This window comes from Fukomys damarensis, unplaced genomic scaffold (assembly GCF_012274545.1).
Source record: "Fukomys damarensis isolate Sample0158 unplaced genomic scaffold, DMR_v1.0_HiC HiC_scaffold_4, whole genome shotgun sequence".
In the NCBI taxonomy this organism is placed as follows: Eukaryota; Metazoa; Chordata; class Mammalia; order Rodentia; family Bathyergidae; genus Fukomys; species Fukomys damarensis.
In genome coordinates this window covers 29,356,157-29,380,243 of record NW_022900916.1, presented here as the reverse complement: position 1 = coordinate 29,380,243, position 24,087 = coordinate 29,356,157, and the positions used below count along the sequence as shown (strand labels likewise).

At 38.2% G+C, this 24,087-nt stretch overlaps 1 non-coding gene across 1 annotated transcript; it reads left to right on the top strand.

Moving 5' to 3' along the window:
* The first annotated feature begins 5,430 nt into the window (after positions 1-5,430).
* LOC117284237 lies at positions 5,431-5,534 on the top strand. The gene has a single exon (XR_004515319.1). It is a non-coding gene; the product is annotated as a U6 spliceosomal RNA (small nuclear RNA).
* Positions 5,535-24,087: the final 18,553 nt, after the last annotated feature.

Sequence of the window (24,087 nt, the reverse complement as noted above, 5' to 3'; positions counted from 1 at the left end):
TTGCAGTGGTCACATTCTTGCTTTGTCCCCCACAAGCTCTGTCAGCTGTGCATACATGTCCCTGGTATCTTCCTGGGTTTTCATCTACTCTTGGAATAGGTCATACTAAGTCAGGGCCTACCCCGACATCCTCATTATTTATCCAGTTAATTTATCATTAAGGCCTTTCTCTCCTAACAGAGTCATGTCCTGAGGTATTTGGGTCAGGACTTTAATATAGAGTTTTGGGAGGTCACAATCAGCCTATAACAGCACATGGTGCATTGCTGACTCCCATTCACTCAGTTTGGCTTTTACTTAGTAGTCAAAACATCACCTGGAAAGGACACAAGAAATGGGGCTCTTCAGTCATGACTTTTCTGGTTAGGTCAGAGTTGATCATAAACACTCAAGACTGCATTTTTTTATTCTTTTGACCTTTGTGGACATATTCTAAGGCCATTTTTTTCATAACCTTAGTAATGTATGAGGGTCATCAGTCGTAGGATCTTAAGATCTTTATCTTAAGATGTGTCATGACTACATATAGATATATAAGATATTATTAATAGAAATAAATGTCTGTTTCCCTTTTAAAATGAATTTTGGAAAACTGTTTGGCTCTGATATGGCTGGCAGGGGCTAGGCTTTGAGGCCAATACACAAATAGATAACTGGAATATAGTGACATAAAATAATGTAAATAAAAGGATATTCATTCATTCAGTTAATACTTTTTGAATAATTGTTATATTCCACTAGTCACTTTGCTAGTCACTTCAGAAAATTTAAAATCAAGCGGGTGAAGGGAGGGCAGAGACAGGGGAAAAAATGAGAACCATGACCTGTCAGGTAAAGGTACAAGATCCCAATAATGAATGTAACTGTACTGTATACCTAAAATGTACCAATAAACTCAATGAGAGAAAGAAAAAAAAAGAAAATTTAAAATCAGTGAGGAAATAGTGTTTGATCAAATAATATGCTTCTACCAGTACAGCTCTGCTAAATGCAGGGAAGGAGAGGCATGTGATTCTATGAGAGTGAGTAGTAGTGAGGACCAGAGATAGTTGATTTGAGATTCAGAGGGAGATGAGACTTACTTCCATGTACAAGTGAGCAGTTAGGGCTGCAGTTCTGGGATGATCATGAGTTGGAATATGGGCAGGAACATTTTATAAGAGTTGAATACATGTGCAAAGATCCTGAGACAGAATGGAGATTAACAAAGAAAGCTGAGAAAAGGACAGTTTGAGGAGCCAGTGATGGTAAGCATGGAGAAAGATTGTCTTAGTCACTTTCCTTATTGTGAGGACAAGATACCTGACATGTGCAACTTAAACAAGGAGAAGCTTATTTGGCTCATGTTTTAGAAGTGTCAGTCTTTGCATAGTCGACTGGCTTCAGGAAGAAACAGCATGGTCGAAGGGTCTGGGTAGAGGAAAGCTGCTCATATTATGGTGTCCAGGAGGAAGGCAGGAGCCAGGAAGGGAAATGTACTCCCAGGGACTTGTGTCTTCCGACCAGGCCCCATCTCCTACAGCAAGTCAGGTATAGAGCCCCATGGTCCAGTCTTTTTCCAAAAGCCCTGCCTATGAGCATCTGAGGCTCTTGGGAACATCTAGATATAAACCATTAACAGAGGTGCGGCTGGAAAGTCTTCTAGAAAGGCTGGGGCAATTGGAAGAAGCTTCCCAGGGAAGTCCCTAAGGATAAATGTAAATGATACCTTCTGGTAAAGAAAAGAGATATTTTTAAATAGATAATATCAATAATTCAGTGTGTTCAGGAAATAATAAGTTCATTGTGGCTGAAATGTCATTTATATGAACAAACCCATCATATTCTGGTCAATGGAAATTCATACTTCATTGACTTCTAGCTTACTAGAATTTACTTGATTTGCTCAATTGAGAGGTACCTACTTACACTTATGTGAGAGCATGGGGGAATGAGCAGATGAATGCTCATGGGCATTGGCCATTGGTGTTGGTTGATGCTCTAGGATTGACCTGATGTTAGGGTTAGTGACATGTTTGTGTTTCATCTGTTTGAATCTGATATCTGTTGAAGGCAGACTGCACCAACCTCTCCACCAAGCATCTCTTTCTTCTTCCTTTGCACATCTGGAGAGGTCTCCTTAAATTCTGCCCAATGGTCAGCATTAGTCTGGTTGCCTGAACCAATCTGAACTTGCAGCAGGAGAGACCCAAAAGTGCTCCAGACCTGGGTCTGGGTCAGCAGTTACTGTCAGGTTGACCCAGGTCACAGTGGCCGAGTTCTAGTAAGCAGAATTGCAATAATCACATGAGCTGTCCTCAGAGTATGTTCCAGACATGGTGGCCTGTCCAGATTGGGTGGAAGATGTTCTGTCTGCAGGGGAGGAAGGGGAGGAAAAGCTGGAACCGGATGTTGGGAGCACATTAGGGACCACTCTGGCAGCTGTATGCCTGATGGAAGTGTTCACATGTCATTTGGTTTGGCTCAGGCATGTTTTTTTCTTTCCTCAACAAAGCTATAGTTAGATAGAGGATTAAAAATTGGAGTTTAGAATGCTTTTGTTTCTCCCTGCTTCTAACAATTCACTTACCAGTTGAATAGAAACAGTACCACTTGCTGACTGCTATTGAATATAAAGCCTCTGTATTTCAGAAGTTTTCATAAATGCGGAGAATATTCATGATCTTGAAAACTTTTCTTTCCACATGAATTTTGTCACCAAACCGTCCTCTAAGTCTGAAGGTAGCTTGAGAAAGGATTTTTGACAGCCTCCAAGTTTGTGGGACTCACCTATACCAAAGAGCACTCCAACAACAAGAATTTAAGTTTTACTTGAGAAAAATGAAAGGGCTGCCTAAACTAACACTTGCAGGTATCTGTCCTGGTGAATATGAGTCCACAAACTTTGCTCAATTATGTTTCAGGCTTTACAGGGCATCATACAAATATGACATATTCTTATCTTCATTGGTCATCTTGTACAACTATGCTCCTGTTAAATTTGACTTTTTTCAACTCAAACAAAGGATAAATTGGTGCTTCACTTTATGAGAGTCAGGGAACATTATTGAGTACTGATTTCTATTTCACTGAGCATAAAGGGAGGTAAGAAAACATGGTCACAGGTAAGGAAAGGAAAAGGCCTCAGAGGTGGATGGACAGAAAAGACTGTATCTGTCTTGCTCACTTCCTACTGGATCCAATATATAATTGGGCCTGTGTAGGCCTTGTTGAAAATAAAAATACACCACAATAAATTTACTGATCCTGGACTGGGGATTTAGCTCAGTGTTTCTGCCACCTGCCTTGAAAGCACAAGGACCTTAGTACCATCCCTGATACGAAAAAAAAAAAAATTACCGATCCTGGTATAGAGATATGTGTATAGAGATAATGCTCAAAATCATGTCAGGGGCTAGTAGTGTAAGAGACAGACAAAGATCAGGTTAAGAGATAAGATTAAACATTTTCTCTTTATTAATATGTCCCAAAGTCTAAAACAGTGTCTGGCACATAGTGGGTACTCAATAAATATTTTTTGAATTACTAAATGATTAATGGCATAATTTCAGACTGTTATATAAGTAATGGGGAAACTGTCAGAGGTTTTTGACCATTTCTGAAGGGCATGTGACAGGTACATGTACAAAAGATTGTAAACAGAGGAATGAGAATCAAGAAAACAGGTGAGAGATTATGAAGTAGTTCAGAAGAGACATCTGAAATAGATGAGTGGTATTGGAAACAGAAAAGAAGTGAGGGTTGGGTGAGTGTCACAGAAAGACTTGGTGAGTGATTACCTTCCTGTGTCAAGGGAGAATCAAGTAGAAAATGCCCCAAATTGGGCTGGGGATTTAGCTCAGTGGTTCCACGACCTGCCTCACAAGCACAAGGTCCCAAGTTCAATCCCCAGTACCAAAAAAAAAAAAAAAAAAAAAAAAAAAAAAAAGTCAAGGTGTTACGGATTCCAGGCAAGTTAGAAAATATTATTGATAAAGGTAGTAGAAACAAAGGCAGGGTTTTGTTGGAGATGAAGGGAAATAGACATTAGTAGTTATTTTTAGATCCATATGTGTTTTAGTTACTTTTCTGGTTACTGGAACAAAATACCCAACCACCCATAAGTTAAGGAAGGAAAGGTTTATTTAGCTCACAGTTTGTATAAGTTTCAGTCCATAATTGGCTGGCTCCAAGGCAGGGTGGCATGGCAGACAGACATTGCAGAGGAGAAACGGCATGTGGGGGTTTTTATATATATATATATGTATGTATACATATATATATACATATATATATATGTATGTATGTATGTATGTATGTATGTATAGACTACCAGGATTAGAGCAGTGCCAAATTAATCAGTGGACTTATTTAGTAATCACACACCCTTCACCCCAGCATCTCACACTGTAGATCCAGCCACCTCTAAAAATGACTATCTGTGACTACATGAGGCTTTGAGAGGACACCTAGACATAAGCCATAAAGATATGCATGATACAAAGACAAACTACCTCCATTACTCACTTGCAAGCTGAGAAAAGAGGGAAATTCAGGAGAGTCATCCCAGGGCTGGAGAGCAGGTTTCTGAGCAGTTTTCTGCAGGCAGTTTGGGAAGAGGAGCTTCTTTGACATGTGGGAGTGGATAGGGAGATAATGTGGTCTCTTGATGGTCCCTTGGTTTACATGGCTCTTGACTTAAACTTTTAACTCCTTTGAGAAACATTGCAGAGATCTTGGGAGCTATGCCCTGTTCATGTCTGGGTAGCCTCTACTCCAGTTCTCTCTGCCCTCTTCCTCATACTTTCTCTACTTCTTCTATGGGGTCACTTTGTTTTCATTGATGTTTATCTGCCACTAGTAACCCTACTGGAATGTTTCTAGTGTGTGTCTAATCCCTCAGCATCTTCTGTGGGAACTGATCCCTTTGCTGCTTTTGAAGGATATGCTATTCATTTCTGTCTCTGTCTCTGTCTGCGTCTCTCTCTCTCTCTCTCTCTCTCTCTCCCCCTCTCCCTCCCTCCCTCTGTCCCTCAATCTGTCTCCCTCAGTCTCCTCAATTTCTCTGTCCCTCTCTTCCCTCATGTTGTCCCTCAATCTCTCCTCCTCAGTCTCCTCAATATCTCTCTTTGTCTCTGTGTTGCTCTTTCTGTCTTTCTGTCTGTGCCTCTGTCTGCCTGCCTGCCTCTCTCCCGCTCCCTCTCCCCCTCCCCCCCCTGTTGTGTATGAATCCCTCTTAGAAACTGATCTATAATAACTAACGTCACAACTTCAAATGACATGGTAATGTGTATAGTACATATCAAATAAAACTTGAAGGATGCTAAGATAGAGTGCAAGGGTATTTGGTGTAGAATACTATAGTTTTCACATTTTTACTTTAAACACTTCAGTTCATTAAATTTTTGAATAGAGGAAATTGGGAATGTCAAGCCTTTGTGGAAAAAAATAATTAATTTTGTTTGCTTCACATTAAAAATCAAAACTATACAGAGAAGATTGGCATGACCCCTGTGTAAGAAAAGACACAAATTCATGAAGTGTTCCTTATTTTTATTTATCTTTATGAAAAACTCAGGAAAAATATTTTTTAACTTTTCCAGCTGAGATGGATCATTTTCAATTTCCTGTTTTCCCCCTCCTTTCTTTGTCTTTCTTTTCTTTGAAATACCACACTGGTGATAATGTAAAATGAACTTGAGTAAACCAGAATTCTGTCATCAGTGAGAGTTTTGCCAGACTTTAATTGTGTTGTATTGTTTCCCTTTTAAACAAATTAAATATTAAAAATAATTTAGTGACCTCAATTTGTACAGTTCTGAATGGCAACTTGTGTCTGTGTATCTCTTCAAGTCAGGCATCTGCTTAAAAGATATTGATGGTGATGAATTCAGTTTCACAAAACTTGGCAATTCCCACAAATAACTGAGTAGCATAAGTTCTGTTTACCTCTGTAGAGTCTAGACTAGTGAATTAGAACCATGAATTTGTAAGATAATGTTTACACAAATAAAATATTATTTAAAATTGTATTTTCAATGGGCTAACCATGAAACTTGTAGTATGGTATTGGGCCAAGTGGGTAGATATCCAGACAAATATTGTTTGTTGGGTATCTCATGCAATTCAAATGAACTTCAGCTTGATCTGTAAACTTTATGTGATGATGAGATATTCATCAACATTGTGAAAAAGAAAAAAAAAGAAGAAATCAGGAAGGCAATGTAGAAAATGTCTGGTTTACTTTAGTTGTAAAAAGTGAAAATTGGTTTTGTGTGTACATATGTGTGGGGCTGGCCTCACACCCAGAGCCTTGCATATATACAAGTGCTCCACCACTGAGCAGAAAATGGATATTTTTTAAAAGGATTTCAAAATGTGAATATATATTTGGTTTTACTTATAATCATCAGAAAAGAAAATATGGGTGAAGTCCTTCATAACCTTGCAAAGAAGAGCTTTTAAACTGACTCAAAATCCAGAAACAATAAAAGAAGAAAATAATAAATTTGACTAAATTTAAATAAAACATTTTTACCTGATTGTTTAAACCACCATAAGCAAATTCAAAAGACAGATGATAAGCAGGAAAAAATTTTCAGTGGACAAAAGGTTAATTTCTTTATATAAAGAGCTCCTACATATAAAGAACAACTTTACAGACCAATAGGAAAAAGGCAAAGAACTGGAGCAGATTATTCACAAAATAAGAAATGCATGGTCTTTTAACCTAAGAAAAATGTTCACTCACACAGAAAACAAGAAATGTAAATTTAAACTCTGCTGAAGTAGTGCTTTTCATTTTATCAGATTGGCAAAATTCTAAAGTCTGACAATTATACATTGTTGAACAGGTGTGGGAAAATTAGTGTTGTACCTTTTAGGGCCGCACAAAATGGCACAAACCATCTGAAACCCTGGTTGGCAGTATCTGTCAGGATTACAAATGCAATTACCCTTTGACCCAGCAATCTGGGGCTGGCACATTTTCCTGAGGAAAACATCTGAATACATATAAAGTGATGTACATAGAAGGTTTTCCATTAGACCATTGTTTGTAATAGAAAATATTGGAAACAGGTCAAGTATCCATTAGTAGAAGACTGGCTAAATAAACCATGATCCGTCCATACAGTGGAATATTGTGCATTTTAAAGAGAACATGGAAACTATTTATATATATTTATCTGGAAAGATTTCAAAAATATGTTATTAAATATAACAAGGAATAAAACAATACATAGTATGCTACCTTTGATATAGAAAGGAGATAAAACTTGAATTTATTTACCTCTGCTGTATCTCCATGGAGAAAATATTGAAGAATCAATACAGACAAAAAGAGGATGTTGATAAAAGTGGTTACATCTAGTAGGTGGGTGGGGTAGGGCATGAACAGGGAAGGAGTAGACAGAAGAGGATGGGAGCAACACTGTTCATTGTACTCTGCTGGATTATTTTTATTTTTAAACTGTGTAAATTATTACCTAACAAGTTTTTACAGTTACATATTTTAAAATTTACATTTCAGTCATAGTTTAACATATATCCAACAGCCAGAAAGATTTCCCTAGAGCTTGATCATCTTGTGTTTGGACTGTTGACTGCAACCTCATCAGTGGTCTGTGCTGTCTGGTGTGGTAGACATTCGCCACATTGGCTTTGAGCATTTACAGCATGGCTAGTCTCATTGAGATCTGCTACAAGTGTGCCTGATTTAGAAGATGTAGCACAAAAATATGTAAGCTGCCACATTCACAATTTTAAAGACATTCATTACATGTTGAATGATAATAACTTAGACTTGAGGATTTAAAATACATTAATAAGGGCCAGGGATTTAGCTCAGTGATGCCTTGCTTGCTTCACAAGCTCAAGTTCCTGGGTTCTAACCCAGGTACTGAAAAGAAAAAAAGTTAATTAAAAAATACATTATTAAATTACTTTCACTTATTTGCTATCTTAAATGTGGCCAATAAAAAATTTAAAATTATTTAAGTGGCTCGGCTCCATGGCTTGCATTTTATTCCTTTTGTGCAGCACTGATATAGATCCCTGCCTGCACTAAACATGTCTGCCAGAATCACTTAAAAAAATACAACCTCAGCATGTTACTTGCTGCCTTAAATACTCCCTTGGCTCCTAGATGCCTTGGAAACCTTCGTAATAATCTGAGACCCTTCCTTTGCTCATCTGTGCCTCCCCTCTTGTACAGACATTGTTTGTCTTTACTCACTGGGCTTCAGGCCACTTCATAAAATGAGTCTTTGAACACACTGTCCCTTCTGTTGGGAATGTCCCTCCGCCTCCCATTTCCTTGCCTGGAAAACTACCCATCTTATAAGCCCAGTCCATGAGGACCTTTTGCTAGCTTAATTCCCTTGTCTTGTCCCCACTTCCTTTCTTTCATTTGGGTGCTAAAGATCAAATCCAGGGCCTCATGCATGCTAGACGAGTGCTCGACCACTAAGCTACACTCCAGACCCTCATCCCATTTTCTTGTATCATCTCCTAAACCTCTGTGATCGTGCACTTATCACATTAATATCACAGTCACCTTCTGAAGAGACTATTGTAATAGTCTGAAATATACTGGACTTGCACTCTTCAAGGGCAGAACACATATTGTATTCATTTTTTGCATTTCCAGATCCTGAAACCACTAGTAACGCTCCAAAATATCTCTAAGAAAATGAAATTGGTCGTACTCTTCCCAGCTAGCCTGACTAGTGTTTCTGTTTGTCTGGTCTATATATTGAGGAAAGCGGGCTCAAAGCTATGTCTTCCTTGGTTAAGAACAGACCTTTTGGGATGTTCTGCCTTTACAGAGGCTAGCCTCCCTACAAGCAGAAGGGACCTGTAGAGATGGCAGTAGCACTGAAGGGAATTCCAGTTTTCAAGGCTGTGTTCAGACTGGAATATGAGATGTATTTGTGTTCAGTTCACCAAGCAGAAATCTCCAGGTTGGCTGAGTGCCTGTGTTTCCAGAAGGTAAAGGTGGCAGGTGGTTGCCAGAAGGTGAAAGCATTAGGGGAAGCTGTCCAGCTACAGGGAGGCTGTGAACTGGAATGGCGAAGTTCTCCATGGTCCGCTTGGTGCTTGCACTTCAGTGCCCACTCGGTGTGGAAAGTTCTCCCTGCTTGCTGACCTTGCCCTAATCCTTCTCTTCTGCTTGTGTGGATTTGTTTTTGCCCCCCCGCCAAAAAAAGGAGAAGAGACAAAATATTTTAAGATCTGTGGAACAAAGATTTGTAGAATAAAAAATAGGAATTTTGTAAGAAACTTCTCTCCTTGTTAAGGGTCCATGCTTATACTGAGATTATAGAGCTTTGTTACCATTGTTCAGGATGTTTGTTTCATATATAATGATTCAGTCATTTTCACCAGACAAAGCTCTGTGTACTGCTTTGCTAGTCAGCTGATTAAGGAACTTATTCTTTAGCAAAACTTTGAGGGCCAGTAGTACAGTAGAAACTGCTAGAAAACTGGTCTGAATCTAGGACTGCCACTGATTTATTAGTATGAGCGTTAGCACCTTGCTTTACTTCTGTAAGCTTCATTATTCAGTAAAACGGGGTTATAACTCCATCCTGGGTCATAAGCACTATAAGAAGTGAGTGGACACAGGCTCCTAGCACAGTGCCTGGTCAACAGTAGGTTTTGGTCAGTAGGATTTATAGCTGCAATGTGACTATAGATTTTTCTTTTGCATTTATCTGGTGTTGAAGAGAAAAGAAGAGTGTGACCTCTTATAACACAGATGACCTGCCATGATTTTTCAGTAGCCCTTATTGGTGGCTGTTCAGAGCTTCACAGCTGTCCCGGCAAGGGAAGAAAGAGCGGGGAGTCAGGAACATGGGTTAAAGTGGCTGTAGTCAGTTCCATGAGGACTCACTCTGCCTCTTAGTCCTGCTTATAAAATGAAGATGGTGATCATCGCTATCTCTAAAGCTTGATAGTCCTGTCTGTGTAAAGTAGCAGAAACAGCTTATTGGTTCCACAAAATTAATTTTAGCAGTGATGGTGAACTTCTTAGAGCTTTCAATGATACAAGCATCCCTCTGAGGCATGTGGGCCGTAGGTTCACCACTGCTGGCTTGTAGGAGGGCAGTTCACTGGTGTACCCTTGGAGCACCTGGAAGCTGTGCCACATGGTTCTGTCACCTCGGCACAGCCCGGCACCCATCCCTTTTTCCTTCAGAATTGTGTCCAGAGGCCCAGACCATCTCCTTGAGCTCAATTCCTGTGTTCACTGTCGTCCTCCAGGCAACCACTTGGCTCTGCTCCTCATTAGAGATGCTTCATTTTCTTTAGGTTCTGGGATCATCTCCTCATCATTCTGATGAGAAAGTAATCCTTTTTGAGAGGGAGATTATCAGCGGGCCTTTGGGTTTTTTTTAAAGTGATACAAATTTTTATGGATGTAGTGTCTTAAGCATTCCGGGTCTGCATAGTGGGCCTTCTCTGCCTCCTTGTCCTGCTCCTGGCTTATCTGTCAGTCTGGAGGGGGCCCAGATATTGCTCTTGCTGGAGATGGATGAACACGGTATATTGTGTGCCACAGGACCGCATCATTTGAGCTGGCAGTAATCAAGACTTGAGGGTAATTATCATTAGAAGGTAATTTCATTGCTGTCATAATTGATCTTATCTTAAACCCACTATAGCATTTATTTTGTCATTTGATTAAAAATGAAAACAAAATGCTTTTGGCAATAAACTTGGAAGACAGGTTTCCTACATTCAGTTCTTTCTCAACTTCAAGTGTGCTTTTATGAATGTGGTAATTTGCCTTCTTTGTAACATTGCATATTCAAAATGAAAGGAAATTGAAACAGTTCATCACCTCACTCAAGTGAATGTTACGAAATCAGCATCTGGTTTGAATAATGAGGTCCCTCCCCTCCAAGTTTTGCTTCAGTGAATGATGCTAATGAAACAGTCCTCCATTGTTATGTTAGTGACTTCCCCTTCACTAACTTTTGGTCCCTTTCTGTTGCCAATTTAGAAACCCGTAAGGTTTCTTTGGTTCTTTCCTATTGTTACTTATTTTAAGTTACTCTTTCTAATAGCCACTTATGGCATTGCCATGGGAGAGGTGAGGACTCCCCTTGATCATACAATAACAGTTTTGCAACATTTCCAGGGACCTTCTTTCTTGAAACAGGAGCAAAGTGCAAACAGAGCTCTAGTATTGGAAGGAGTAAAAATTAGATATTGGCATAGCACCACAATATCTACACAATTCAGAGCAAGTATACAGGAAGCTTCCCCAAGTTTTGTTTTGACCTTGGACTCTGATCCCCGCAGAAATGTACTTCTGCCTGGGTAATGGGACCATGTGGAGGGCACAGAGATGTTCTTCCTGCTCTTGCTGATAACACATATGCACATGCACACACACTGCATGTGCATGCATATTCCTGGGAAGATCTTGAGGTAAATACCTTAGTTTTTGCTGCTAGGTTTCCTGATCCATTGATATCCATATTAATAACTGTAGTAATACCCTTTAATAAAAAGCACTTTCAGATTTATCATTTAATTAGGTGTTCAGAAAACCACTTAAAGATAGATTATTCTTCTTTTCCTAATAAGGAACCTCCTCAAAGAAGTGCTATTACTAACTCAGACATAACTGTCATGTGGTGGAAAACAATGATATTTTATAAAAGCTTAGTGTGATGTTAATTGTGATGTGTCAGCTTGATTTGAGTAAGAGCTGCCTAGCAGATTAGTAACTTCTGGTTGTGTCACTGATTTGACAAGTAGGTCAGTAAAATGAAGGAAGACCCGCCCTGGATATGGGCACCAACAATAGGCTTATAGCTTAGACAGAATGTATAGGGAAAGAAGGTTGTGCTTTCCTGAGTTTGGGAAGAGCTGTGGACTTCACCCTTGCCTTTGGCTTGGTCTCCAGTTTCTTCATCTTCCCAGCACAGACTCACACTGGTGGCTCTACAGTGAGTTTCCAAGCCTTTGACCTTTGATTGCTCCTCAGCTACCACACAGACAACCATTTTGGATTCTGCTGCCTCTGATCCTGCAGATGACCACTATGACTCTTACCTCTAATCTAGTAAGTTTACCTAATAAATCTTTTTGTGAAATTATACGTGTATTTTATATTGGTTCTGCTTCTCTAGAAAACCCTGATACACTTAGGTTTGGTTCTGTTTTGTTTTGGTACCGGGGATTGCTAAATCCCCATCCCTACACTTAATTTTATAGTTATCATAAAATCAAAGGGCTATGCTGTATTACACATTCTTTCTCAATAAAAAACTTACTGAATGAATGAGTCAATAGATTAACCAATAGTAACATGAAACCAAGCACTGATAAAACCCTAAAGAGAGACTTCCAATAAAAAAGTAAAATATGGCAACAAATAAGGTCCTTCCTTCTTTCTGTTCGTTCTTCATCCATCCATCCATCCGTGTCCTTCCTCCTCTCCTCCCCTCCTTTTCCCCTCTTCCCCCTCTCTTTTTCTCCCTCTCCCTTCCCTTCTCCCTCCCCACTCTCCACTCTTCTCCCTTCCCCTCCTTTCATTTCCATGCTGGGGATGGAACCCAGGGCATTTTCACGGATACATAGCTCCAGCCCCTTTATGGTTTTTATTTTGAGACAGGAGGGTCTTGCTAAGTTGCTAAATTGCTCAGTGGCTCAGAGTAGGCTCAGATTTTTAATCCTCCTCAGCCTTCTAGAGTTCTGGGATTATAGAGTGTGCTATTACACCAAATTTATCAAATGAGTATTTTCTGTTTGTTATTTCTGTTCCTTTAAAAATAATAAGGGTGCAGGCAGGCCTATAGATTGGCAAGAAACACTGCAGTTTAATTAGGTTAGCATTACTTTGCTGAATAAAAAACAAGGGAATATCCTTTGATCTGTAAATACTTTGCTATTCAGATTGGATCAACACAAAACAGACCAAGACTGACTATTATTAGTTTTTTACTTTTCTTCAACCCGATCTAGTAGTTCCTGCTCAGGGCCTCAGAAAATTGTGAATCAGATTGTAAGCATTCTTGTCACCCACTTTTAAAAAAATTATTAATTGTGTTTTCTGCTGCTCTCTGCATAAGCTAAGGGGAAAACAGAGAACTTTTAGGTGAAGTTTAAAGTCCTTCTTGGGAAAAGGCTTTCAGAGTGGGCGCGATTGTGGGTAACAGCGATCCTGCCACTGTGGCCAGCCATGTGAGCACTTCACCACCTCTTCATCTTAGAGGGACTGGGCAGAGAGCGCAGTCCTTTCTCACCTCATTTGCTGAGTTCTGCATCTTTGTCTGAGAATCTTTGAATTCTTGATTTCTTAATTTTTTTTACCTTTTTAGTTGACTTTTGTCTTTTAACCATTCTTTTCAAATTCTAATTCTGAAGGAGCCAAGTGATGTTTCTTTTTTACTGGTTAATGTGTACGATATGAAAAAGTTTCTTAATATCTAAAAAAGTATGCAATTTAATCTTTACAGTTTCTTTGTAGGTTTTTTTTCTGATAACTTCTTATCAGATACTACTCTTTTAAATTCACTTAGGCCATTTAAGATTCCTAGTTCTTTTGGCTAGGTTGATGTTTTCCTCAATTTGGGCCCAGTTTAGCCATCAGCAGACAGGCAAGATGAGGTCATTGCTTCCTACCTGTTTCTCGTGGCTAACTCCCGAATAGGGTTTGGCAGGTGAAGGAATGGAAGGAACCCTGGTTTAGCAACCTATTAACAGGATTTGAGTCCCAGTTCAACCACTCACTAGTTGCATTACATAGAACAAACAAACTTTGGTTTCCTTTTTGTGCAAAATGAGATAAATAATAGCTATTTCACATTGTCAAGGATTGACTGAGATGGTATAATTGTGCTTTGTAGTATTTAATGCTGTTATTGTTACAGATACTTATTCATAGGAAAGTGATGAGAATACATTGAGATAGTGCTTAGATCATTACCAGATGAAATACCACATGTTAGAGTTGCCTGATTAAGAAAGGGGTAGGTTGTCTTTTAGTTCTGTTGATGGTTTCTTTTGCAGTACAGAAGCTTTTTAATAAGATGAGATCCCAGTCGTTGATTCTTTCTGCTAGTTCCTGTGATACTGAGGATTTGTTCATAAAGTCTTTTCCTATGCCAGTGTCTTCAAGAGTTCTGCCTAACTTATCTTCCAGCAAGTTTAGGGTTTCTTTTCTAATATGAAAAAATGTTCCACATCACTGGTCATTCAAGAGATGCAGATGAAAACACTGAGATTCCACCTCACCCCACAAAGAATGGCTGCTATCAAGAAATCACACAGTAACAAATGTTGGCGGGGATGTGGGGAGAAAGGAACCCTTCTCCATTGTTGGTGGGACAGCAGACTGGTGCAACCACTATGGAAATCAATATGGAGATACCTCAGAGAGCTGGGACTAGAGGTTCCATTTAACCAAGCCATTACTCTGCTGGGTATCTTTCCGAAAGAATCATATCACAGTGATATATGTGCACCTATGTTTATAGCGGCACAGTTTGTAATAGATAAAACTTGGAAACAGCCCATTTGCCCATCAGTTGGAAACTGGATAAAGAAGATGTGGTTTTTCTATAAAATGGAATACTACTCAGCCATAAAGAAAGAGAAAATAAATTCATTCATAGGAAAATGGATGCATATTGAGGATATACTCCTAAGTGAAATAAATAAGTCACACGTGTAAATACCGAATAGTTTTCTGTTGTGAAAAACTATAATAGTATATTAGATCCTAATGATATAATTGACAATGTGAAATAGGAAGAAAAGGGCTAAAGGTGTAGGGAAAGTGGGAAGGGTTGGGAAAGATAATAAGGGAAAAGAAAAAAGTATGAGAAAATGAAAAAATGGAAATAAAGTGTTTGTAAATGGGGAGGGTAGGAGGGGCTGAAGGGAGGGCAGGGAGGAGGGGAAAAAATGAGAACCAAGACCTGTCATGTAAAGGTACAAGATCCCAATGATGAATGTAACTGTACTGTATACCTAATATGTACCAATAAATTCAACGAGAGGGAAAAAAAGTGGGTAGGCCATTCTTTTTAAAAATCATTACTAACATGTTCTAGGTATACAGTACAATTTTGTTAACTGTAGTCACCATGACGTTCTTTAGATCAGTAGAATTATTCATCTTGTAACTGAAAGTTTGTTCCTTTTGACCAACATCTCTCCATTTCTCCTTCCTATTACCCAGCCTCTGAAACCACTATTCCAATTCTACTCTCTATTTCAATGAAGTTGACTTTCTTAGATTCTACATATAGCAAAGTATTTTTCTTTCTCTGACTGATAAATTTCACTTACTATTATACCCTTAAGGTTTATCCTCTTTTTATTATTTAGTTTTTTTTGAGACAAGGTCTGGCTATATAGTTCAGACTGGTCTCGAACTCACTGTGCAGCCCAGGCTGGCCTCTAACTCTTGGTGATCCTCCTGCCTCAGCCTCCAGAATATTGAAATTACAGGTGTATAGCAACATATCTAGCCTTATCCATGTTCCTGCAAATGGTGGAATTTCCTTCTTTTTGAAAAACAATTAGATTTATTTTTGAACTAATAAATAAAAACAAAAATTCTAGATGATATTTATAGGGTACCATTTGGTGTTTTGATATGTGTATAGTGTGTAATGTTTAAGTCAAGATAAGCATATATATCACCTCAAGCATCATTTCTATGTAGTGAGAATATTCCTTTTTTCTAGATTTTTGAAATATATAGTATATTATTGTTGTATGTATTCACCCTACTGTGCAGTAGAATATCAGAATTTATTCCTTCTAGCTAACTGTAGTTTAGTGTCCATAGACCAACCTTTCCCTATGCCCTTGTCCCTTGTTCCTCTCCTCACCCTCTGGAAGCCATTGTTCTACTCTCAATTTCTATGAGAGCAACTTGGCTATATCATACCCATGAATGAGATCATTTAGTGTTTGTCTTTTTGTACCTGGATATTTTCACCTAACATAATGATCCATTTCCATCCATGTTGTCTCAAATGACAGGATTTCTTGCTTTTATGGCTGAAGAGTATTTCATTGTGTATATGTATCACATTTTATTTATTCATTCATCAGTTGATAGACACTTAGATTGCTCCTGTTTCTTAGCTATTGTAAATAGTGCTACAGTAAGCATGAGAATGTGGATGTCTCTTGTAATAGTGAGTGCATTTCTTTTGCATATATGGTAGGATTGCTGGATAATCTGATAATTCTATTTTTAATTATTTGAGGGAACTGCATACTGTTTTCAGTAATGGCTACATTAGTTTACATCATTACCAAAAATGTGTAACAGGGTTCCATTTTTCTCTACATCCTTATAAGTACTTGTTGTCTTTAGTCTTTTTGATTATAGTTATCTCCTGGTAGTTATATTTAATTTAATTTCCCTGATGATTAGTGCTATTGAACATTTTTTTCATATATCTGCTGACCAGTTATATTTTTCTTTTTAAAAATATTTGTGTGGATCTACTGCTCATTTTTAATCAGATTATTTGAGGTTTTCTGGGTATTGAGTTGCTGGAGTTCCTTATATATTCTGCTTGTTACATGCAGTTTACAAATATTTTATCCCATTCTACAGGTTGTCTCTTCACTCTTGATGGTTTCCTTTTCTACACAGATGCTTTTAGTTTGATATAATTCTATTTGTCTATTTTATACTTGTTGTTTCCTGTGCTTTGGAGTCTTATTCAAAAGATCTCTGCCCATTCCTCTATCTTGAAGCATTTCCCTTTTATTTTCTTATAAATAGTTTCATGGTTTCAGGCCTTACATTTAAGTCTTTAATCCATTTTGAGGGATTTTTCTATGTGGTAAGAGATAGTGGTCTAGTTTCATTCTTTGAGAAGAATATATTAGATATGTATTAGATATGTATATCTAATAAGAATTACATATGTATATCTAATTTTCCCAGCACTTTTTGTGGAAGAGACTTAGCATCCAGTGTTTCTAATACTTTGTCAAAGATTACCTGGCTATAGATGATTTGGTTTACTTCTAGGCTTTCTATTTGTTCCACTGTTTTATGTGTTGTTTTTATACCAGTACTATGTTATTTTGATTACTGTGGTTCTGTAATATATTTGGGGTATTTTTTTTGTTGTTGTTGTTTTTTGAGACAGGGTCTCACTATGTAGTTGAGACTGACCTGGAACTCACTATGTAGCCCAGGCTGGCCTCGAACTCACAGCGATCCTCCTGCCTCAGCCTCCCGAGTGCTGGGATTACAAGCGTGCACCACCACGCCTGGCCTGCAATATATTTTGAAGTCAGGTATTGTGATGCCTCTTGTGTTATTCTTTTTGCTCGTTAGTTTTTGATATTTTTTTGTTTTTGTTTTTTGGTTTTTTTGTATGTGTGATTCCATATAAATTTTAAGATTGCTTTTTTCCTACTTCTGTAATCAGTGTCACTGATATTTTAATAGGGATTGCATTATATCTGTAGATTGCTTTGTATAATGTGGACATTTATCAACATGAATTCTTCAACCCATGAAAGGTAGAAGACATGGATATCTTTCCACTCACTCACTCTCTCTTTCTCTCTCTCTTCAATTTCTTTTATCAGTTTTTTAAGTTTTATTACAGATATTTTTCACCTCTGGTTAAATTTACTTAGAAACCAAGGATGTGAACTCTCATGCCAGCAAAATGTAAATAAAAGGATCATCATTAGGTGATTCCTAGCTAGTAACTGGGGGATCTGAATATATTTAACATTGCTGGAAAGATAAACTTAAAAAGGAGACCACAGAGTTAATCCAATTAGGAAATTAACTTGGCCAGAGTATGACTAGGATCTAGGAAAAAGTGATGGCACAGTCTTGGTGCTGAATAAGTGTTTGTTGAATGAATAAATGGATACAATGCAGATGGTATAGAGGACCAGTTGTAGAAATGAAGTTGTATCTCAGGTTAATGATCACTCTTTGTCTTGGAAAAGCCTGTCCTCTGAATAAGAGTTGTTATATTCCATCCATCAGGCCCATTTTCTGGGCCTGTGTACCTGGGAGGTCATTTTTTCAAACCATACAGAGCATGTTTTCTTAGCTCAGGAAAATAAAAGGTGCCCGGGTAAGATGCTATGTAGATACCAGTATTCTTATGTCACTTTGGTTTAATTTGTAGGCCACTAATAGTTTAATAAATCATAAAAATGTTTTAGTCTTAGGATCTGAGAGTAGAGCTCTGTCTGAAATCTTTGACAGTAAACTGAGTGAGATGCATGTGTCCAGTCCTGGTAGTGATTACTTTGTTCTTTCTCTTGAACTACTACAGAATGACATTTAGTTTGGATAAGATTGTGACTTACAAGGTCATCATGTCCTTTATTTCTTGTACCTTTGGTTGACTACATTTTATTTTATTTATTTTTGGTACTGGGGATTGAACTCAGGACCTTATGCTTGTGAGGTAGGCACAGTGCCACTGAGCTAAATCCCTGGCCCAGTTTACTACATTTTAATTTAACCTGTTGGTCTGCCATGGTACTGTCCGGCTTAGACCACTGCAGTATAATTTTTGACTCAAGAAGAAAACTGAAATAGATTCATGGTCATGAAACACATGTACAATTTAGATTTCATCAGTTGGAGTGAAAAAGCACAATGATTACAGGTAGCAGTGGCAATCTCAGCCCTCCACAGCACTTTGCTCTTCTTCCTGTAACCCAAACACCACCACATGGATTGATATTTGAATAGGATAACACACCTGATTTAAAAATACTCAGCAGTGCTTCAGGAGACTAGTTGTAAAACTCTGCACATGGTGAGAAGTGCCTAAAGGTACTTCACTCAGTAATCACTGGAAACTTACCCTAGTGGGAGGTTTGTGGATTGGTTGAAGTTTGAGGGACAAATTAAAGTGTACCTGTAAGAATGACAAATTAATTTTAAGGTTTAGATGACAGATTAATTTTATGTTTGAAGCTTGAGCCATTTGGAACTGCTCAAACTTTAGATGTTCTGCTGCAATTATAAATTTGAAGCCACCTCTGTTCCCTCTCCCAGGGGTGAAGCAACTAAGATGTAATTTAAATAACTTTCTGAAACTCAGAATCTGGCAGGAGCTAAGGAAGCTCTATGAGCTCTAAGATTCTTTCAGGCCCTGCCTTGTGCTCATCCACTAGACCATGGGGCCTGTATGGTAGGTGAAAGTGTAAATATACAAACCTGTGTTTGCAAAGTCAGTGGAATTGTATGTCTCATGTTCCTATATAGTGCGTTATTTCATAATGGAATGCATGGTGTGCAGAACTGAAAGGTGTTTATATGAAGCCTGTCAGAGGTATGCTTGGTATGAAAACCATAAGTGATTTGCCTCACTGGTTTGTTTAAAATTCTCATGCATGTTGATGTATTAACATAGCTTTTACTCATGGGCTCTTCTTTTATATCGGGGATGTGACCATGTAGTGAATGAAACAAATACACCGGACTTGATCCTCATCAAGAAAGGCATATAATACTTATGTTAAAAAGTGATTCTGGATGTGTGTCGAGTTAGTAACACGTGTCAGATCCTGTGTCTCCTAAGAAGTAGGTGTTGTCTTGCTGCTCTAGGGTTCTGTTTATTGCAGTGATGACGTGGACGTGCTGCAGTTGGCTCATTGGCATTCCCTCCTTGTGCCGGGTGTGTGAGAAGTTGTAAGTGGCTGAGCATTAACTCCAGATTCCCTGACTTGTGTGTGATGAAAATACTTTATGACGTTAAATCAATATCAAAAGCAAGTAAAAAAAATACAGCGTTTTGGAGGAAAAAGTCATCACGTAGTACTAGGGAATTACCTTGTTAACCGTTGGTCTGATGTGAATTCATTCACTTTTCCCTCAGTAGTTCCATATTCTGAAGTCAACTGCGGGACCTCATTCTGTGAAGGCTCTTGATACCTGGGGAACCTGCATCTGTGCTTGCCTCTATGTCATCATTAAAACACTTTTCCATCTCATCTGATCCTCCCTGGGAACATGTTGCTGCCAGAAGAGAGTCCAAATGCCAACTACAGTAACTTCTTTTCTTGTTGGTTTTGTATTTAATGAAGAAGAAAGAAGCCTGGGGTGGTAAGAATGAGAGGTCAGATTCTCATTCTGTCACTCATATAAAGTGAAAAATGAAAGTTTTTCTCTAGAAACTTGTATGTTTCTTTCTCTATGACTCAGTGTCATTATATGAGAGAAGCAGGCTTGATATGTGGTTGATAAGTAAAATCTTACAATTAAACTGACCAAGTTTTCCAACTTTAATGTGTTAGGGACTTTAATAAGATGTGATTCCATAAGTTACTCCTTTCTTACCAGGCCTTAGGGTACAAGGAAGGAAGTCCTTTTATGAAACCAAAACGTGAGCTCCACTTGACCGCCTCATTCTCAAATCTGTGTGTTTTCTCAGTAGAGGAGGATGCTTCTGGGTTCAGAGACCCGATGTGCAGTTTTACCCGCTTGAAGACCCTATGTGTTTAGCCCAATTAGATTAATTTACCTTCCTCACCAGGATTCACAGTGTTTTTCAGTTTATTTGCAGTGACTGCATGTTAGTTGTACAAGCAAAGGTACTATTATTGGTCACTAAAAGCCATGGGTTCTTTTGAATGAATGAAGAAAAACCTTAACCATTTTTAATACAGATGAAATATGGAATAGCAAAGTTATTTTCAAGTTGAGTTTTTTGAGATTTTTGCATTTAAAAGATAATTCTCATTTGTTTATACTAAAGGAAGATCAGGAACCTTTTGGAATCTTAAGTGATCACACCCAATTTTTAAATTTCTTTTTCTCCTCCTCTTGTCCCTCTCCATTAAAAGACAAAAACAAAACAAAACAAAAAAACTCTAATTTGATTAGATAATTGTCTATAGGGTTAGAAACTGAAGATGGTCTACTAACCTAATCCTTTCCAGAATCTTAGTGTTTCAGGAATTCTCAGTCACCCACCTTTGTACTGAGATAGATAAAGTGGAGGTGGGGAACCATAGTTCAAAGCATTACGAATTCACAGCACATCTGGCAGGAGTGGGACACATCTTCAATATAATAACAGTGATAACAACAGCATGATCCACATGTGTCAAATTATTTGGGAGTTACTTTCACAGTCTTTGTTTCAGGTGAAAGATAAGGGCAAATCATTAAATCCTATTTACCGATAAATATTTTTAGGTGTCTACTATCTGCCATTCTCTAGCTCCTAGTTGTGAAGAATACAATCAACATTTTCTGCTTTTTCAGAATTTATGTGTTAGCTACAAGGAGACAGACCATAAGTAAATGAAGAGAATAAAATACAAATTATGCTGAGAAGTGAAACTGCTATAGAGAAAAGTCAGACAAGGAAGGGGAGGAGAGGTGGGGAGGTTTTCACGGTACTAATTGCGGGGGGGTTCAGGATAGTTGCCTAAGCGAGAAAGTATTTGTGAAATGACATGGAGGAGGTAAGAGGGTGGCCATCTGGGAGAACAGCATTCCAGGGAGAGGGAACCTCTACGACAAGGGACACTAAGGTGATGGCCTGTTTCATGTTAAGAAATTGCAAAGAGGCTGCTGGGCCAGAGTGATGAGGAAGAGGGTAGGGGTGATAGTGCCACACCAGGATTTGGGCATTTCCTCCATGGGTGATGGGGAGCCACTCGAGATTAGGCAGAGGAGTGACATGATGGATGAACACTTTGGGTGCTGTGTTCAGAATACACCAATGGGAACAAGGCTAGAAGTAGAGAGACTGGTTTGGAAGGTATTCCAATAATCCAGTGACAAGATCACGGACATGCCCAGGCAGTTGCTGTAAAGATGGTGGGGAGCGGTAGAGTTCTGAGTGTATATTAGTGGTAAGGTCAACAGGTTTGGGTTTGAGGCATGTGAGAAAGAAGTCAAGGATGACTGTAGAGTGTTAGGCCTCAGCACCTGGAAGAATTTGGTTATTATTCACTATTATGAGGCTCAAGTGCAAGAACAGATTCTGGAGGGTAGTGGAGATCATAAGTATCTTGGATTGGCCATAGAATTTGAGACAGTCATTAGACTTCCAAATGGCTATCTCCAGCAGACAATTGTTAGTTTTCAAGTCTGGAATTCAAAGGAGAGGTCAAGACTGAAAACAAGCATTTGGGAATGGTTGGAGTGTGGATGACATTAAAGCAATAGCTGTATGAGGTCTGAAACCAGTAAAGGGAACTGAGAAGGTATATGGTGAGGAAAAAAATGCAGAGGGTGGTGCTGGAAGCTAAGCCAAAGTGTTTCCAAAAGGAGGAGCAAGGCCTCTGTCCAATATTGTGTAGGTAAAAAATAATTATATCAATTGGTCATATGTTAAGACCTAAGATGAGTGACTCACCAAGACCTGTGGCTTGGAAATAGCTAAGTAAACACTCAAAGTCAGGTTCACCTTCTTTCTGCCAGCAGAGTCCTCTCACTGTGCCTGCCTTTGTGAACCATGTTGTATGTCATTATGTGCTTCTTGCACTGGTGATGATTCTGTAAGTGTTTGCCCTTGTTCCAGTATATCAGCGGCAGCATCCCATGCTTATTTTTTTAGTTTGTATGAAAATTTTTATTCTTTTGTCTTTTATATAGATATAAAACATAAGAAAGGCAAGTAAGCAAAAGAAAAGAAAGTTGAAGCCATTAATAATAATTACATAACTCAAAAGTAACCATGCTCACAAATTGGTGTATCTCCTAGACTTTTTTTGAACCATATATGTAAATGTACTATATTTTTCAAAATATGACCTTGTACAAATAGTTTAGACCTTTTTAGCCAACAATATATATCATGAGGATCTATCATTATAAACATATTTATATATTTATTTTATAAAAATAATACCTGTATATTTATAATGCAGTATACTTTGCCAAGGATGTGATAATAAGAAGCAGTCTGTTCCAATGGGAATTAACTCAGAAATAGAATGATTACCAGAGATATTATTATTTTATCACTATTATAGTCACTGAGCCTCATTATGTGTTAGGCACTATTGCCTAGTATTTTATTTATATAATGTCATTTAATTCTCACAACAGCCCTGGGAGGAAGGTAGTGTTATTTTCTCCATTTCTGTGGTTAGGACCCTGAGAAGTTAGGACCTTTGCTCCTGGTTTTGATGCTGTAAGTGTTAGATGGATTGGAATGAATGGATCCTGCTCCAGTACCCACAGTATTCCCCACTGCCCATCTCTTCTTTCTGCTGTATTTTCATGTTTGACTCCATGCTGAACTTTCCCATCATCTACTTTCCTCTCCACCGTCTTCACGGAGACAGTGGGTGGCCATAGTGGTAGCACATGCTGGGAACTGGGCTGTTGGTGCCCTGATCCCACCCAGTACTGTTTATTCATCTGTAGTTCATAGGACAATTTGTAGAAAATTAGAGTTTTGTCCCTTGTGGTTTGCTTTGTTAAAAACAAAAGGTTTTCTGTCTAAAAAGGACCTTAAAAGGTCATATTTATCTTCTTTGAGCTAAGAAAAAGAATGACATTTCCCCAAGTAGTTAATCTATGTACTTGGCTTTTTACAAATTGTTAAATACATTTCGCACGCACTTCATGTGGGCTTAATATTTAAACATGTCAGTACCTTTTGTGATTTCCTTTCAAACCTTCTTGTGTACCATACTCTTGTTAGGTATTCTTACAGCAGATTAAATATAATACATAGCATATAATACATAATAAATAGCATATAGTATAACTGTGTGCCTTTGATAAAGCTATGCTTAACATGTGATATATAGCAATAGTTAAAAGGTAGAAAAGCTGAGTGGCAGAAATATCAGTTTCATTGTTTCTGAAATCACTGCTCTGGTATTTACAAAATCATTGTGTTACAGTGACCATAAAAAGGGAACTCCTGTATTTTTCATGCCCCTGTAACATGTAAGTTGAAAAACTAGACTTCATTAAGTCACTAAATGTGCTTCAAAGCAATACTGAAAGTGAACACTTCCATACAGATTTCTATATTATTATCTTTTATTATATGAACTATAAATAACTACCACTGCTAACTCACTGTTAAATTAAGTGAGAGTTTTGTCTTTATCAAAAAAGTGGATGAGTACTGTTTAGGTTTTCTGGACCTTCCA